Source organism: Triticum aestivum, chromosome 6D (genome assembly GCF_018294505.1).
Source record: "Triticum aestivum cultivar Chinese Spring chromosome 6D, IWGSC CS RefSeq v2.1, whole genome shotgun sequence".
NCBI classification, from domain to species: Eukaryota; Viridiplantae; Streptophyta; class Magnoliopsida; order Poales; family Poaceae; genus Triticum; species Triticum aestivum.
The window spans coordinates 370,739,197-370,757,388 of NC_057811.1; positions in this window are offsets into that span (position 1 = coordinate 370,739,197).

Here is an 18,192-nt window from a genome sequence, read left to right on the forward strand (position 1 = left end):
AGGACCCCGTGGAGTGCTGGATGAACAGGACCACCCTGTGGAGGGCGGGATGAACAGTAGACGGTGGAGGGCAGGATGAACAGCAGCCCATGGAGGGGTGGTTGAACAGGAGCCCGTGGAGAGGGCTGGTTGAATAGTAGCCGGTGGAGTAGCGCGCGGTGGAGGCTGGATGAACAGGAGCCCGTGGATGAACAGTCACAGGTGGAGGCTGGAGGAGGTCGATGGTGGATGAACAGTAGCCCGTGGAGGCTGGAGGGGGTCGACGGTGGAGATGAACAGTATCCCGTGGAGTCCCGTTTTGCGGTACGCCACACCCCTCCCGATGAACAGGGCTCCCGTTTCGACCGTAGCGCTCCAACACAAGTCTGTTTCCTCCGTTTTGCGGTATGCCACGCCCCTCCCGATCAACAGGACCCCCGTTTCGACCGTAGGAGGTCCGTTTCCTCCATTTTGCGGTACGCCAGACCCCTCTTGATGAACAGGATCCCGTTTCGAACGTGGCCGGTCGAACACAAGGCCGTTTCCTCCGTTCTGCGGTACGCCAGGCCTCGTTTCCATCGGCTGTTCCGTCCAAGCCCTCCCGATGAACACGACGACGCATTCCGTTCCGACCCAGCCGGTTGGCTTCCCACGAACACGACGACGACGTTGTTCCTCCGTTCCAACCCAGCCATGTACACGAGCCCTGGCCGTACGTATGCGCGAGTAGGCGTTCAAGACCCTGCTCGTATGTACGTACGTGGCCGTATTTTCTTTCTTGCACACTGGCCGATGTACGTACGTGTACATGCTACGTGCGCGCCTCTACTACGACACGTGCGCGCCTCTACATCGACCAGTATGTACGTACACATTCGCAACCAGAATGACAACGCTACGTACGCTTCGGCCAGGTGGGTCCCGACTATCAGGCACTTCCTTGCGTGCGAAGATGTAGCTGGTGTGTCCTAGCAGTCAGGGGGGAATCGTTTTTTTTGCCCGGACGCACTTCCTTGCGTGCGAAGATGTAGCTGGTGGTCCCCAGCAGTCAGGGGGAAATGTTTTTTCGTGAAATACGGTGGCCCATCCGGTGGGTCCCCGCTGTCAAGTGGAGGAATAATTATTTTGCACGTAATAAGGAGGCACTTCCTTGCTGCGGCCGTGGACCCAGCTGTCAGCCTCTCCACGTACAATCCACGTCCAATGGAAGCCGTTCCTTGACCACATTGACCACGCCGCGCCGAGAGCACCAGGGCGGTGGACGACGGCGAGGCCTAGGAAGGGGACGATGCGGAGCCGGGGAAGACGCGGCAGTGGATGCCCACGCGTAGAGGACTATGAGGGTTCACTGGTTCGCTGCGGTGTGAGGCTATCATCGCCGCAGAATAACAGGGGGTGTGGGTGAGTAGAGGGATGGCCTGACCAACGGTGGGAGTAGTAGGGGGCGGTGAGGCCTCCGCCGCATCGCAGCCGGCCACGGGAGGCAGGAGCACGAGGCACGACCGGCGCTGGTTTGGGCGGCTGGAGCAAAAAAACCAGAGGTTGAAGAAGCACTACGGCCGTTGGATGGACACCGTACGGTCAGTGGAGCTAGAATCGTGCATATTGACTAAGTTGACAAAGCCCTCCATCCACGTCAACTTAGTAGGCCCACAAAGTCAGCCTGCCACTATACTGGGTCCCAGCTAGCAGGGGGAGTATTCATTTTTTGTGCGTAATAAGGAGGCACTTCCATGTGTGCGAAGATATAGCTGGTGGGTCCCAGATGTCAGGTGGAGGAATCATTATTTTGCGCGTAATAAGGAGGCATTTCCTTGCGTGCGGCCGTGGACCCAGCTGTCAGCCTCTCCATGTACAGTCCACTTCAGATGCATGTCGGTCGTTGACCACGTTGACCGGGGCGCGCCGAGAGCACCAGGGCGGTGGACGACGGCGAGGCCTAGGAAGGGAACGACACGGAGGCAGGGAAGACTCGGCAGTTGTTCCCACGCGGAGGGGAGTACGATTGTATGAGGGTTTACTAGTTCGTCTGCTGTCGCCGGAGAATAACAGCAGGTGTGGGTGAGTAGCGGGATGGCTAGGCCAGCGATGGGAATACGGTGGGGCGGTGAGGCCTGCGCGGCAGCACAGCCGGCCGCGGGGAGGAGGGAGCAGGCAGTCTCGCCGGCGCTTGTTTGAGCGGCTGGAGCAGGAAGAGCAGAGATTGAAGAAGCACGACGGCCGTTGGATGGAAATCCAACAGTCACTGCTTGTGCGTCAACCTTTTTTTAGGAAAGCCTCAAATCTGTGGAAAACAGCATACAGCCCATCTGCCATTATTTCTAATAATATACAGCCCATTTGCTAATTCTTAAGGTTTTTTTGGAGCCCATATTCTTTTTGTTAGCATTACAGCCCATATTGTGGCCACGGTTAAAAAATTATACGAAATTTTGCATATTTCGATGCGGTCCGAACTGTTTTTAATCCCGAAATTTCGAGTCACATTCAAACTGATTATAAAAATAAATGTATATCAATATAAAATCCAACAAATTGTCCACGCATAAAAATCAATGCAATTTAAAATCTCGAAATGAAAAAAAGAAATTTGAAACTAATTGCCGGTTTGATGTGTTTTAAAAATGTACAGTCCATTTCTCATTACTGATAGGCCATTTTCTCGGCCAGCCGAATGAAGCTCTCCTCGTCTTGAAAGATTTGCAGCCCAACAGGCCTGACGACTTACTTGGCAAATCACAAAAAAACTGGGATGTGGCCGTGGACCCAGCTGCGGCCGTGGACCCAGCTGTCAGCCTCTCCACGTACAGTACTCTTCCGATGGAAGTCGGTCGTTGACCAGATTGACCATGCTGCGCCGAGAGCACCCAGGCAGTGGACGACGGCGAGGCCTAGGAATGGGACGACGCGGAGCCGGGGAAGACGCGGCAATGGATGCCCACGCGGAGAGGGGTACGAGGCTTCACTGGTTCGGCTGCGGTGTGAGGCTGTCGTCGCCGCGGAATAACAGGGGGTGTGGGTGAGTGGAGGGATGGCCTGGCCAGCGGTGGGAGTAGTATGGGGGCGATGAGGCCTCCGCGGCAACACAGCCGGCCACGGGAGGCAGGAGCAGGCGGCACGACCGGCGCTGCTTTGGGTGGCTGGAGCAAGAAGACCAGAGGTTGAAGAAGCACTATGGCCATTGGATGGACATCGTACGATCACTGGAGCTAGAATCGTTCATGTTGACTAAGTTGACAAAGCCCTCTGTCCCCGTCAACTTAGTAGGCCCACAAGTCAGCCACCCACTATGGTGGGTCCCAGCTAGCAGGAGGGTATTCATTTTTTTGTGCGTCATAAGGAGGCACTTCCTTGCGTGTGAAGATATAGCTGGTGGGTCCGACCTATCAGTGGGGGGAACTTTTTTCCACGAAATACAGAAGCCCTTCCCGTGGGTAAGCTGTCAGGTGGAGGAATCATTATTTTGCGCGTAATAAGGAGGCATTTCCTTGCGTGCGGCCGTGGACCCAGTTGTCATCCTCTCCACGTACAATCCACTTCTGATGGATGTCCTTCATTGACCACGTTGACTAGGCCATGCCGAGAGCACCAGGGCGGTGGACGACGGCGAGGCCTAGGAAGGGAACGACACGGAGGCAGGCAAGACTCGACACTTGTTTCCCACGCAGAGGGGAGTACGACTGTACGAGGGTTTACTGGTTCGTCTGCCGTCGCCGGAGAATAACAGCAGGTGTGGGTGAGTAGAGGGATGGCTAGGCCAGCGATGGGAGTACGGTGGGGCGGTGAGGCCTGCGCGGCAGCATAGCTGGCCGCGGGAGGAGGGAGCAGGCAGTCCCGTCGGCGCTTGTTTGAGCGGCTTTAGCAGGAAAAGCAGAGATTGAAGAAGCACGACAGCTGTTGGATGGACATCCAACAGTCACTGCTCTCGTGTGCATTATTTCTAATAATGTACAGCCCATTTGCTAATTCTTAAGAATTTTTTTGGAGCCCATCTTCTTTTTGTTAGCATTACACCCCATATTGTGGCCACGGTTAAAAAGTATACGAATTTTTTTGCATATTTCGGTGCGGTCAACTGTTTTTAATCCCGAAATATTGATTCACAGTCAAACTATTTTGAAAAATAATTTATATAAATATAAAATCCAAATAATTGTCCACGCATAAAAATAAATGGAATTTCAAATCTTGTAATGAAAAAAAATTGGAACTAATTCCCGGTTTGATGTGTTTTAAAAATGTACATCCCATCTTTGGGCAAGCCGAATGAATCTCTCCTCGTCTTGAAAGATTTGCAGCCCAGCAGGGTTGATAAAGCAAGTAGGCCTCGTTTGGGTATTTCTTTAAAAAAAATAGAACTGGGCTAGCCATTTTCAGCAAGAAAAAAACACAACTGGGCTCATGATGTGGTAAACATAAATAAAACCCTGGCTTGACGGGCCACAGCCCCCGCACAGCCCCGTTGTTACCCTGATCCGTCACTAAAACTAGTATAAATAACAACTGCTTGTTCCTTTAAAAAAAACTGCGCGACCTGCTGGGTCCCTGGTGTCAGCCGCTTGTAGTGTAATTCTCTCGTTTATTGACTACGTTGACAATGGCGTGAGCCCCAGATGTCCAACCATTAGGAGCAACCATATTTCTGGGCTTGTAATATAGAGGCACTTGCTTGTGTACTGCCGTGACGCTGGTGGGTCCCTACTGTCATCCTCTCCACGTATAGTCATCTCCTTGTTCCTCTCAGTTGTTGACGACGTTGACAACGCGAGAGGGCGGCGCACCGCGCACGGCGAGCGAACCAAGGTTGCAAGGCGGAGGACGACGGCGAGGCCTCGGACGGAACGAACAGGAGCCGTGGAAGATGCGCCGGTCCAATCACAGGAGGAGGGGAGTACGAGGGTTGACTGGTTCGGGTGCGGGTGCGTGTTGGGGCTGACGTCGCCGGAGAATAACAGGACATGTGGGGGAATAGCTGGAGGGGCTGTCCAACATTGGAGGGTACGTACGGTAGGGCGGCGGAGGCGCAGCCAGCCATGGGAGGCGGGAGCAGGTGGAGCCGACGGGGTGGTTTGGTTTGGGTGGCTGGAGGAAGAAGAAGACAAGAGATAGAAGATACACGACAGATGTTGGATGTCAATCCAACGGCTGGTAGGCAGAATCGTTTGTTGACTGGCTAGTAAGTCGACACCACCTTGGATAGGCTATTTCCTCGCGGGTCCCAAATGTCAGAATCCAAATCTTTCACTGTCGGTGTCAAAACCGGCGGATCTCGGTTAGGGGGTCCCGAACTGTGCGTCTAAGGCGGATGGTAACAGGAGGCGGGGGACACAATGTTTACCCAGGTTCGGGCCCTCTCGATGGAGGTAATACCCTACTTCCTGCTTGATTGATCTTGATGATATGAGTATTACAAGAGTTGATCTACCACGAGATCGTGGAGGCTAAACCCTAGAAGCTAGCCTATGATTATGATTGTTGTTGTCCTACGGACTAAACCCTCCGGTTTATATAGACACCGGAGGGGGCTAGCGTTACACAGAGCCGGTTACAAGGGAGGAGATCTACATATCCGTATTGCCAAGCTTGCCTTCCACACAAAGGAGAGTCCCACCCGGACACGGGACGAAGTCTTCAATCTTGTATCTTCATAGTCCAACAGTCCGGCCAAAGTATATAGTCCGGCAGTCTGAGGACCCCCTAATCCAGGACACCCTCAGTAGCCCCTGAACCAGGCTTCAATGACGACGAGTCCGGTGCGCAGATTGTCTTCGGCATTGCAAGGCGAGTTCCTCCTCCGAATACTCCATAGAAGATTTTGAACACTAGGATCGTGTCCGGCTCTGCAAAACAATTTCCACATACCACCGTAGAGAGTATAATATTCCACAAATCTAATCTGCTGACAACTTTCGTAGCATGACACCACACCACGGCCCGATCATTATTCGAACCGTTTTTCTCAACCAGCTACTGCACATATTGTGAGGCGGTTTTCTCGGCACGTCTTGTCGAAGCAGAGATCGTGTCCCCTCATCACGGGATTCTCATCAATACGGGTGTGGGTAACCCAACCGCGAAATTAATCATGGCGCTTGGGGAATAAACGAGTTTACCAGGCAGGTGAGAAGGCGCACAGTTTCCTCCGCCCTGATAAAGGGACAAGGACTAATCCTTTTTACCCACGCCTTCTTCTTCCCTGCCCATCCATTCTCGCGCACTCGAGCTCCAGCGCCCAAGTTCGCATTTTCTCCGCAAAACCACTCCAAACATGTCCGGAGTGGGAGGCAAGTGGGTGGTCTCCTCCGTTACGGAGGAGAAAATTACGAAGCTCCGGAAAGCCGGATACCTGGCCGCAGATATCGCGCACCGGCTCCCAGACGCGGGGTAGATCGTCCCCACCCCCGAACCCCACGAAAGGGTTGTATTTCTTACCCATTTCGTCCGCGGGCTGGGATTTCCCCTCCACCCATTTGTTTGCGGGCTCATGTTCTACTACGGGCTGGATTTCCCTCAATTTCATCCTCAACATCTCGGCGTTTATCGTCGTGTGCAAGGCCTTCCTCCGCATCAAGCCCCACTTCGGCATGTGGCTGAAGACCTTCAACGTTAAACCGAAGGTGGTGGTCGGCCAGCAAGCGGAGTGCGGAGGCGCCATGGTGGGCAAAATGCCCAACGTCACCTGGCTTGAAGGCTCCTATGTGGAGACCGTAAAGGGGTGGCAATCGGGGTGGTTCTACATCACCGAGCCGCGCGACACCAACTGGGTGGTGGCCCCCGAATTTCGATCTGGCATCCCCATGCGGCTCACCTCTTGGAAAGAGAAGGGCCTATCCTGGGGTTCATCCGTGGAGCTGACCGGACTCCAGAAATGCGTCAAAAACATGATAAGCAAGAAAATCAAGCTTGTCAACATGGTCCAAGTCATGCTCTTCCGCCGGATCCTTCCGTGTCAAAGAGGGGCATTCAATTTGTGGGAGTTCGACCCGGCCAAGCACCAGACGCTGCGAGAGCTCTTCGACGCGACGCACCAAGACATCTGGAAGGTGTTGTTCAAGTCCGCTGAGGTACCTCCTCCCCTTACCGAGGATCGCGGACTCAGCGTGAAGCGCCATGCCAATCCGGTAAGCTCCTTATATCGCATAAGATGTTTCTTTCCCCGGGATAATCATGTGAGGGGTCTAAGCCTCCACGCCATTTAACAGGACTGGGTCGCAACAGCGGAGCAGATCGATTGCCCGGCCCCACTGCCCGAAGATCCAGCAAGGCCTCTCTTAACGAAGATGCTGGTTCCGGCGCCCTATGAGGCACCGGAGAAGAAGGCCAAGAAGAAGGCCACGGGGAACAGGAAAGGTCTCCGACGCAAGGTTGTATCGGACTCATCGTCTGATAACACCGAGGCGCCCTCCTCCCACGAAAACGAGGAGGAGGAAAGTTCTCCCCCCCCCCAGCCGGGGGAGACAAGAAAAGGAAGGCCGCCCCATCTGGGGAGGCCGAAGGGTCCAAGAAGGGAAGGACTCTCCTCCGGACTGCTCCACAACGGCCGCTTTCAGCGACGAGGAGTGGTTACCAAGGGACAAGCCCCTGGCGAAGTCCTGAGTATCCGGATACCATAATAGTTCTTGGTATGTTTTATTTTATTGCTTCTTATCATGCTGAACATGATTATGCAGTCCATCCAGAGCCCATATCGACGTATCTTCTTTGGATGATTCTTTGGGCCCGTTGGATATGAACAGCGATTCACTCCCGACCGCCTCCTCCCCTCGCCCTACGGACGATGTCGAGGTGTTGTCTCAAAGGGCACTGAACCAAGGGGAGACAGTTCCGGAGGCGCCCCAAGGCGACATTCCAGACGCTGGGCGCACGAGTGGCAAGACTCCCATGGGCCCTAACGCCGGGGGTGCCAAGTCTAGCCCCCAGCCGAATACTGTGCCGGAACCTCCAGTGGTTCCGGATTCTGTCAGGCAACCCCTCGCCAAGGGGGCAAGCGGTCTGTGCCGATGGCCTCTGTCCATCCAGAGGCATCGGACAATTTGCTGGAAGCGCTTCGCGGCGCTTCCATTGACGAAGAGCACCGCACTATCATGAGTGCGGTGGTCGAGAAGGTTCGGTCCGCCAAAAGCGGACTGACCGAAGCCTGTGCCAGCCTCCTAACAGGCTTTGAGGTAAGTAATCAAATTATGAGAAAATGTTACAGCATAGACAGTAGCCCCTGATGCTCTGTTTGGTGATCGCAAAGAAAGGCCGAACAGAGGATCAAATAATAATCACAGGAGTCTAATCAGAATATGTCTATGTGAATAAGCAGGCTTCGCTGCTGGCCGCTGCCGCTCGCACGGCGGAGGTCGCCGCACTGAAGCGGGACCTTGAGCGGTCCAAGGATGAGCTCGGCCTTACAAAGAGGCAGCTCGAAGAGAACAAAGGTAAGTAATACCCCGTCTGTCTATTGATAAAGAAAAAGTAAGGTGGTTGTTAGATCACAGGATCGTCATGAATTTTGCTAGGGGCCACGACCGAAGTGGCGGCCCTGAAGAAGGCGTTGTCCGAGGCCGAAGGCAAAACGGCCAAGGAGCGCGCCGAGCGCGAGAAGCAAGAGACCCGAGTTAGCGAGGTGCAGCAAGAGTTCCAGGACTTTGTTAAGAAGTACGAGTCCTTGGAGCGTGACTCGAAGACGCAAGGGTCCGAGCTTGCGAAGGCCCTCGAGAACGCACAAAATGCCAAGGCCAAAGCCCAAAAGGCCCTCCAGGAAATTGAGGCGGTTAAGAAGATAGCGGTGGGTAAGGCATTCATTATGCAAAGCAAGCATGTGAAGGAAACTTTCCTTTTACTTACCCGAATTCGGAGCTCTCCAGGAGCGTTCGCAGATCTACCCAGCAGTGTGTCGGATGCCGCGGAGTTCTACCGGGCCGAGGAAGGGAGCTCGACGGAGAAGCATTATGGTCTCAGTATATTGGGACCGAACATCCGATGCCCTTGAGCGACCAGTTGAAGCAACTGGTCGAGCTTCACAAGGCGGCTGAACTGGCCATGAAGGGTCTCATAGTCTGGATGTGGCCTGGCGAGCCCCTGCCTGGCAGCTATTTCGGCCTAGTAAGGCGGCTTGTGAATGCCTGCCCACGGCTTGAAGTCATAAAGCGGTCCGTCTGCATTGAGGGTGCGCGCAGGGCCTTTGCCCGGGCGAAAGTGCACTGGGCGAAGATGGACGCCGAAAAGCTGGTGAAGGAGGGGCCGCCGGAGGGCAAGGAGCATCGCCACCCCGAAAAGTATTATGACAGTGTCCTGAGGGGTGCTCACCTTGTGGCAGAGGAATGTGCTAAGGATGTAATATTTGAATGAATGTACTCATGTGATCCTTCATATGAAACGAGTTCATGTGCGCTATGTAACGCTTGTTAATTTAAAATATTACCTTCTGTGCGGCCATTTATAAAATTTGAGAGTTGGTGAGTCGTTGGCTTCTGCCCCCATGTAACTAGTACTGAGGTGTTCGGGATAAACCTGATCACTATTTATCCCAGTTTTGGGTCCTTCGAAGGAGGTGTTCAGCACAACGAACCAGGCAATCGGACTATAAAGCTTTATCGCTCTCACTTAGCCATAGAAGTCTACAATTTTAAATTTTGGCGAAGCCCCTAGTATTCGGAAGGCCGAACTTGGGGCACTATGTACGCCTAAATCGAACAAGGCCGACTCCTCGCCCGAAGCGGAAAAAATCTTTAAGGATTTGAGACCTCTCGAACTGCGACCAGCTCTCGCCTCATCATGACAGTCAGTTTTCGGCTTTCTCTACTGAGGTGTTCGTCCGGAAGAACCGGGACACAATCGCAGTAGTTCTCCCAGCGCTACCTTAGCCGATATAGCGGAACGTAAGGTACCAAAACATGGGAGCCGGGCAAACCCAACTATTAACCCAAGACATGATTCGGAGCTGATGCATATAATGCTATAAGTTCGGGGTGCCGCACTGTCGAAAGTGTTCGGACTTTTCATGCCATGTTATGGGGTACACTGAAGCCCCTGGGGCACTGGACGTACCAAAATGTACGGGTGCAATTTTTCATAAATAGGCAGACAAGAGAAAAAAAGGAAATGCAATAATAAGCTAACGCTATACATTGTTATTTAAATGATACGTCAAAGCGTATGTATACAAGTAGTGCAATAAGCAAAAAAGGACTATTTGACATGTCCTATCCAAGGGCAAGCTGCGTATGGGTATGTAAAACAGGTATATCAATCGTTATCAGAGACCACCTGAGGATTCCCTTGTACGTCAGAGCTTCTTGCTTCCTTGGTATTTCCTTCCCATAATGGATCCGATAATCAGGCTGTCGCAAAGAGCTTCCAGAGAGTAGGATCCTGAAAGAGAGAAAATGATAAAGATATACGGGCCCTGAGGTGGTTGAGCCGCATTGTGGGCCGTGCCATAGTCGTGCCTCCGCCTGCGCCCATGGTATCTTGAGTGCGTAATTATGTACGCGCAGCGCAATTTCACCGCTTTACTGGGACTATGACGGAGGCCGAATTGCTAGGCGAGCTCTGAACGTGTCGGGCGATCCTGTTGCATGGTACTCCGGATTCGCTTGAAGGTGTCCGGGGGTTTTGTCGCTGAATTGGCGGCTTGTCTCAGAATGCTGCTTTGCACTTCTGCCGTGAGGGCCGCAGTGTGCTCCTCCGTACGGAGCGAGCGTTCTGTGTTTCCATTAACTGTTATAACCCCGCAAGGTCCTGGCATTTTGAGCTTGAGGTATGCATAATGTGGTACCGCATTGAATCTAGCAAATGCGGTTCGTCCGAGTAGTGCGTGATAGCCACTGCGGAAGGGAACGATATCAAAGATTAATTCCTCGCTTCGGAAGTTGTCCGGAGATCCGAAGACCACTTCCAATGTGATTGAGCCCGTGCAACAGGCCTCTACACCTGGTATGACACCGTCGAAGGTGGTTTTTGTGGGTTTGATCCTCGAGGGGTCTATACCCATTTTGCGCACTGTATCCTGATAGAGCAGGTTCAGGCTGCTGCCACCGTCCATAAGGACTCGAGTGAGGTGAAATCCGTCAATGATGGGGTCAAGGACCAATGCGGCAGAACCGCCATGACGGATACTAGTGGGGTGGTCCCAGCGATCGAAAGTGATCGGACAAGAAGACCATGGGTTGAACTTTGGGGCGACTGGCTCCATCGCATAGACGTCCCTTAGTGCACGCTTCCGTTCCCGCTTGGGAATATGAGTTGCGTATATCATGTTCACCGTTTTCACTTGGGGAGGAAATTTCTACTGTCCTCCTGTGTTCGGCGGCCGGGGCTCCTCCTCGTCGTTGCTATGCAGCCCCTTTTCCTTGTTTTCGGCGTTCAACTTGCCGGCCTGTTTGAACACCCAGCATTCTCTGTTGGTGTGGTTGGCTGGCTTATCGGGGGTGTCGTGAATTTGACATGAGCGATCGAGTATGCGGTCCAAACTGGACGGCCCGGGATTGCTTCTTTTGAACGCCTTTTTCCGCTGACCGGATTTAGAGCCCCTGAATCCGGCATTGACTGCCATGCCTTCGGCGTTGTCACCATTGCTGCAGCGCTTGTGTCTGTTGCGACGTGGTCTGCCATTGCTATCTTTGGCATCTGAATCGCCAGGATTTCTTGATGTGTTGTTCCTGCGAGCCAGCCAGCTGTCCTCGCCCGCGCAAAAGCGGGTCATGAGTGTCGTGAGGGCTGCCATAGATTTCGGCTTCTCTTGGCCGAGGTGTCGGGCAAGCCACTCGTCACGGATGTTATGCTTGAATGCCGCTAAGGCCTCGGCATCCGGACGGTCGACAATTTGGTTCTTTTTAGTTAGGAACCGGGTCCAGAATTTCCTGGCTGATTCCCGTGGCTGCTGGGTTATGTGACTCAAGTCATCAGCATCCGGTGGTCGCACATAAGTGTGCTGGAAGTTGCCAAGGAATGCGTCTTCCAGATTCTCCCAACTGCCAATGGAGTTTGTTGGCAAGCTATTCAGCCAATGCCAAGCCGGTCCTTTGAGTTTTAGTGGGAGGTACTTGATGGCATGTAGATCGTCACCGCGGGCCATGTGGATGTGGAGGAGGAAATCTTCAATCCATACCGCGGGGTCTGTTGTACCATCATATGATTCAATGTTCACGGGTTTAAATCCCTCTGGGAATTCGTGATCCATTACTTCATCAGTGAAGCATAGGGGGTGTGCGGCACCTCTGTGCCGGGCTATGTCACGACGCAGTTCATACGAGTCTTGTCTGTTGTATTCAGCCTGGCCGGATTTGCTTTTAGTATATCCGGCGTGACGATCATCGTCACGCGTTAGGGCGCGCCCCTGTGATCCGTAGATCAATCTTGTATGTCCTGCTTTGTTTTCCAATACGTTTCGCGGGTCCTGCGTGTTGCCCTGGGCCTTGGTGTTTTTGTTTGACTGGCGACGGGGTGCGGGCTGGACTTCGGGTTGGTATGCCATTTTGTCTCGGCCACGGGGTGGCCGATCAGCCGCATCATACGCTGGTAGTGTGGGGTTTAATGCTTCCTCCTCGAGTTGGGGTAGCAACCTTCGCTTTGGGTAAGTCTTGGTTGGGCGCTCGAGTTCGTATTCCTCGGCCGCCAGGACCTCAGTCCATCTATCCGCTAGCAGATCTTGATCAGCTCAAAGCTGTTGTTGCTTTTTCTTCAGGCTATTTGCTGTGGCTATAAGCCGGTGCTTGAAGCGCTCCTGCTCGACGGGATCCTCAGGAACGATAAATTCTTCGTCGCCGAGGCTCACCTCGTCTTCGGAGAGGGGCATGTAATTATCATCCTCTGATTCTCCATCTCCTGCCTGTTCCTTGGGGCTAGCTTGCCCATCCTCTCGCTCAAAGCCTGGCTGGAGGGGATTGTCTTCGTCTTCGGCACTATCTGCAGCGTTATTATCTCTTGTGCCGGTATCGCTGCTTTTGCTATGGCGGGGCTTAGAGCGGTGCCGATGACGCCGGTGCTTAGATTGCTTCTCAGGGGGATTACCCTCCGTTGCCTTATTGCCATCGCTTTTCTTGGGGGTGTCCACCATGTATGTATCATATGATGAGGTGGCAGTCCACCGTCCTGTGGGCGGTGGTTCCTGTTCGTCTCCTGCATCGTCGTCCATATCGTCGATGTCTTCGGAGCCGAAATCGAGCATGTCGGTTAAGTCATCGACAGTGGCTATCAAGTGGGTGGTGGGTCGGGAACGAATTTCTTCGTCGTCCGCTTCCTACTCAAGCCGAACATAGATCGTCCAAGGGTCTCCTGACAAGGAGAGAGACGTTAATGAATTTAGCACGTCGCCCAGGGGCGAGTGCTGAAAGATATCCGCGGAGGAAAACTCCATGATCGGCGCCCAATTAGATTCGATAGGCACAGATGCAGGCGGTTCGGAGTCCGTGGCCGGGGACGAATCCAAGTGTCCGGCAACACATGCCTCATTGGAGGTGAAGTCAGTACTCGGCTCTATCGCCGCTGAGTGTGCGGCCTCCGTGGTGGGGTCCATCCACCCGTCCTCGGATGGCGTGATCTACTCCAGATTGAGGGCCGCAGTAGCTACAGGCGTGATCACCCGAACACCATCCGACGACAGAGCTAAGTCATGCTCATCGTGACTGTGTGACGCACCTGTCATGGGTTCAAATCCGTCGAAGATCAAGTCTCTGTGGATGTCGGCAGTATAGTTCAAGCTTCCGAACCTGACATGATGGCCAGCGGCGTAGCTCTCGATCTGCTCCAGATGGCCAAGCGAGTTGGCCCGCAGTACGAAGCCGCCGAATACGAAGATCTGTCCGGGGAGAAAAACCTTACCCTGGATCGCATCGTTGTCGATGATCGAAGGAGCCATCAAGTCTTATGGTGACGGCACATTGGAACTCTCAATGAAAGCACCAATGTCGGTGTCAAAACCGGCAGATCTCGGGTAGGGGGTCCCGAACTGTGCCTCTAAGGCGGATGGTAACAGGAGGCGGGGGACACAATGTTTACCCAGGTTTGGGCCCTCTCGATGGAGGTAATACCCTACTTCTTGCTTGATTGATCTTGATGATATGAGTATTACAAGAGTTGATCTACCACGAGATCGTAGAGGCTAAACCCTAGAAGCTAGTATATGATTATGATTGTTGTTGTCCTACGGACTAAACCCTCCAGTTTATATAGACACCGGAGGGGGCTAGGGTTACACAGAGTCGGTTACAAGGAAGGAGATCTACATATCCATATTGCCAAGCTTGCCTTCCACGCAAAGGAGAGTCCCACCCGGACACGGGACGAAGTCTTCAATCTTGTATCTTCATAGTCCAATAGTCCGGCCAAAGTATATAGTCCGGCAGTCCGAGGACCCCCTAATCCAGGACTCCCTCAGTCACGGTCATGCAGCCCTTCCTATGAAAATTTATAGCTCATTTGATGTGCTAGATGGAAGTAAGTTTGTGGGTGCTGGTGGGGGCTAATCACTTGGCTTCTGTAATGCACAGTGAGCTCAAGCAGCCGGCGAGAGTGATGTTATTTCCCTTGGTTGGGATTTGTTAGTTGTTACAATATTTCACTCTAAATTAAACGACTGGCAAGCCATTTGCCTTGCTTCAAAGAAAATATGACAGACACAGCCGAGTTGAAAAGGGCAAGAACATCTAACTCCAGCTTACAAACTGTACAAAAGCACAAGGGTTAATTGTTCATCAGGTTTACAAAAAACCCAGGTTGAAAAGGGCAACAACATCTAAATCCAGCACTGTTTTTGGTAGTCACAGTCAAATGGATCGGTCAGGTCCATAGAATGAACATCTTGGGTCGTAAAATTTACTGGATTATGACCACAATATGTTGTAAATAGAAGCCCGGCACGTTCAGAAACTCTTTTGCCCACCTGAAACTCCTTTTTTTGCTCTTCCACATACCCATCCGCCAAAACCATGATGCTGATAAACTTAAGCCTGATGGACAATAGTAACCTCGCATTCAGCAGGAAGAATGTGACAAATCTAGTGTTTGCACGATTGGCTACATATCGTTCTAGCGTTATTGTCTTCAATCGAATCTCATGAGAAGTGATAAAATCTCGATGCTTACGAATCCACCGATTGGTTATAACTTTCTTACCCCGTCCTGTTGCCTAAATAGACATGAAGATTGAAAACAGTTAAGGTCTAAAAAAGGAGTGTCGAAAGAGCAACAGACGAACGGTTAATTCTAGTACACTATATCGGGCTTCCAATGTGCGTGAAGTTATCACCTTTATATACAACTTCTCCAGACATGGAAAGCATTGCAGCAAGCCAATAATCTTGTTCAGATCAAAACTATTCATTTGGATATATAAGATCTCGACAGAATCCAGCACCATTGATAGGCCATCCATGGAGAAACTCTTCATTGAGCATAGAACATAATATTAGTACAAAATGTGTACTCCAATATGACATATAACTTATGCACAGAAATTTAAAATTCAGCTTAGGGTTACAAGTGTAGATGATAATGTAAAGTACCTGAAGAACTGTGGAGCCAAACACCATATTGAAATGAGCACAGAGATCATGTATTACACCCAAGGTCTCCAGTTTAGGCGCAGAGAGGACGGTTATTTGCAACGGTGAATAACTAGAATCAATGATCAACCTTTGAAGTGAAGGGGCATCTTGGATGATGAGCTGCCTTCCGTCAAAACAAATTCCAATTCTTACAAGGTTAGGCGACTTTATTTGGAGACAACCGACTCTAACTATGAAAACAAGCACCAAGCACTCCAGGGCAGGGCAACTGGAGTGGATGATGCTGTGCAATGAGGCCTCCGATATACGAACCCGCACAAGTGAAAGTTTCTTCAGAAATGGGAGTCGAAGGTTTAGTACCAGATTGTCTGGTAGGTCGCACAGCGCAAAGTTGGCGGTGTGGAGAGAGGAGGAAAACCGCGAGATGGACATCGGTGCTGAGGGCACAGGTAGATGTCGTTCGGTATCTGGTAGGTGATTTCCAGGGGAATAGTAGAACTCGAGCAGCTGTAGTTCTGTGAATTCAGGGGATTTGAGCCAGGCGTGCACCGTCCAGGGCATGGTATGCTTGCTCAGGTAGCATGACGGGATTCAGAGGCTTTGAACGGAGCCCTGGTGGGAGGAGATGATGGCTCTGGGGATTTCAAAATCATTGAAGAGAGATAGCTGACGACAGTCGAGATTAAGGGGCACGGCGCACCATAGAGGGCGCCACCGAATTGAGAGGACTTGGGTGCGGCAGCAATCCTTTGTGGGGAGAAGCGAGATGATCTCCCCAAGGATGGCATCCGGGAGATCGCTGATGCGGTCCACCCGAGATTCTACGGGTTCCTGGGATCCGGTGGGGGCGGGGTCGCCGCTTCTCCCCGCGCTGCCGGGTGCGGGATCTACAACAGGCGTCAGCGCTGGCGGGAGCCTCATCTTCTTGGCGCTGGGGTCAGCCGGCTCCATTTTCCTCGAGGGCGTCGCGTCGCGCTCACGGATTTGAGCAGAGTAACGAATGACGAGCCTAGTTGTAGTGCGAGTGAAGAAGAAGGGGAGCTGGTGTTTTTCTATAGTAGTGAGGAAGAAGGGGAGCTGGGGTTTTCTGTAGGAGTGAGGTGAGGAATTTGGGGGTACGAGTGGAGCGAGCTGACGTGAGGTGGGTGGGAGTGAGGAGGAAGAAGAACACCCTGGTTTTTTGGGGGGGCGGTGTGCTGGGTGTGGGTAGCGCCTCTCATTCAGTAAATATATGGACTTTTGAATTGATTTTAATATTTGCTAGGGTGGATGGGCTGTTTTGTCTTGGGCCCAGAGAAACAATTACTACTAGTACAGTGGAGACACTCTACAGCTACCCAGAAAAACAATTACTACTAGTACAGTGGATACAATACCGCTTCTGGCTCATCCTAGGTCGTCAAAACGTCTCCCTCTATTGAATGTCGTTATACTTTTGTTCACCGACATGCGGGCCATGCAGCACGCGGGCCCAAATGTCATCCACCAAATTAGAAGGCCGTATGAAGGCGGAGAGTCACCCCGGTCGTAGCGTGGCAATAACGAGCCGTCGTATCACAAAACCCCACCTCCCCGCAGTCTAAGTTTGACGGACGAAGCAACCATCATTTCACTCTTCGCTGAATCCCCTTCTCCCTCACCGTCTTCAGGAAAGGCAACACTCGCATCTGCCACTGTTCTTCTCTCCCAACGAAGGGAAGGTAAGCGGATCCGTGATGTTGGTATATTTTCGTTCAGAGAAAAAAAGAACTTTTGCAAAGCAGTAACCGATCCTCACTCTCTTTTTTGTTTCATTGTCATTGCGATTGTGTTTTCCTTTCAGTGGTCTCCTAGTATTCGTCAGTTTCATGATGGACCAAGGAGAACCAGGCAAAGATCTGCCGATATTGGAGCAGACGCGGGAGGCTGATCCCCACGAGACAGAGAGCTCCAAGAAGATGGAGGCAGCCACCGAGCCGACCCCAGATACGCTCACGGCCACTACTGAGATGGTCAACGCCCCGTTTGAGGTTACAGCCCCCGTGGCACTGCAGGAGCAGTTTTCCCCCTTCGAGGATGTCCCCCCCCCCCCCCGCTGAGCTGCCCAAGGTGATTTTCTTCTTTGCCGATCTCGATTGTGGTTTTTCATCTAAGTATGTGGTGATGAATAATGAAAAATTTATTAGCTTCGATGCCATGCTATACATAGTGGTTTAAATAACTTGTGTTTCTTATACTGGAAAGTAATTCAGAATTTGTTTCTGTTTCAATTAGAGCCCTGATGCAGACAAGGATTGTGTGGTTGTACATGTCACTCGCTATGAGGCGGATGACCTGAATATACGCACTGGGAAAACAGAGTTTTTAGGCTGTTGGATCCTGGAAGCCATTTGCGCTTATACCAATGAAGAGTTGTATTCCAGCCTCACTGTTGTCAGGCGTGTTGTCCAGGGTGTACTGAAGCACAAGAAGTTCAAAGCTACTCCTTCGTTTGTGAGGCATACTGTTCTTGTCAAGCTTACGCAGGAAGATGACGTGGCATGCCTCCACAAACAAGTTTATGAGTGGCAAGGCCACAAGGTTTTCTTCATGAAGGTTCACAGGATTGAGCTGCTGCCGGACGTCCTCGATGATGTTCATGGCAAGGTCCGTCTTGTGTCCAGCCCAAATTAGATCGAGGCATGAAATACTTGCCCCAGCTAGTGTTTAATAGTAGTTTGGATTCTGTCTAATTATCCGA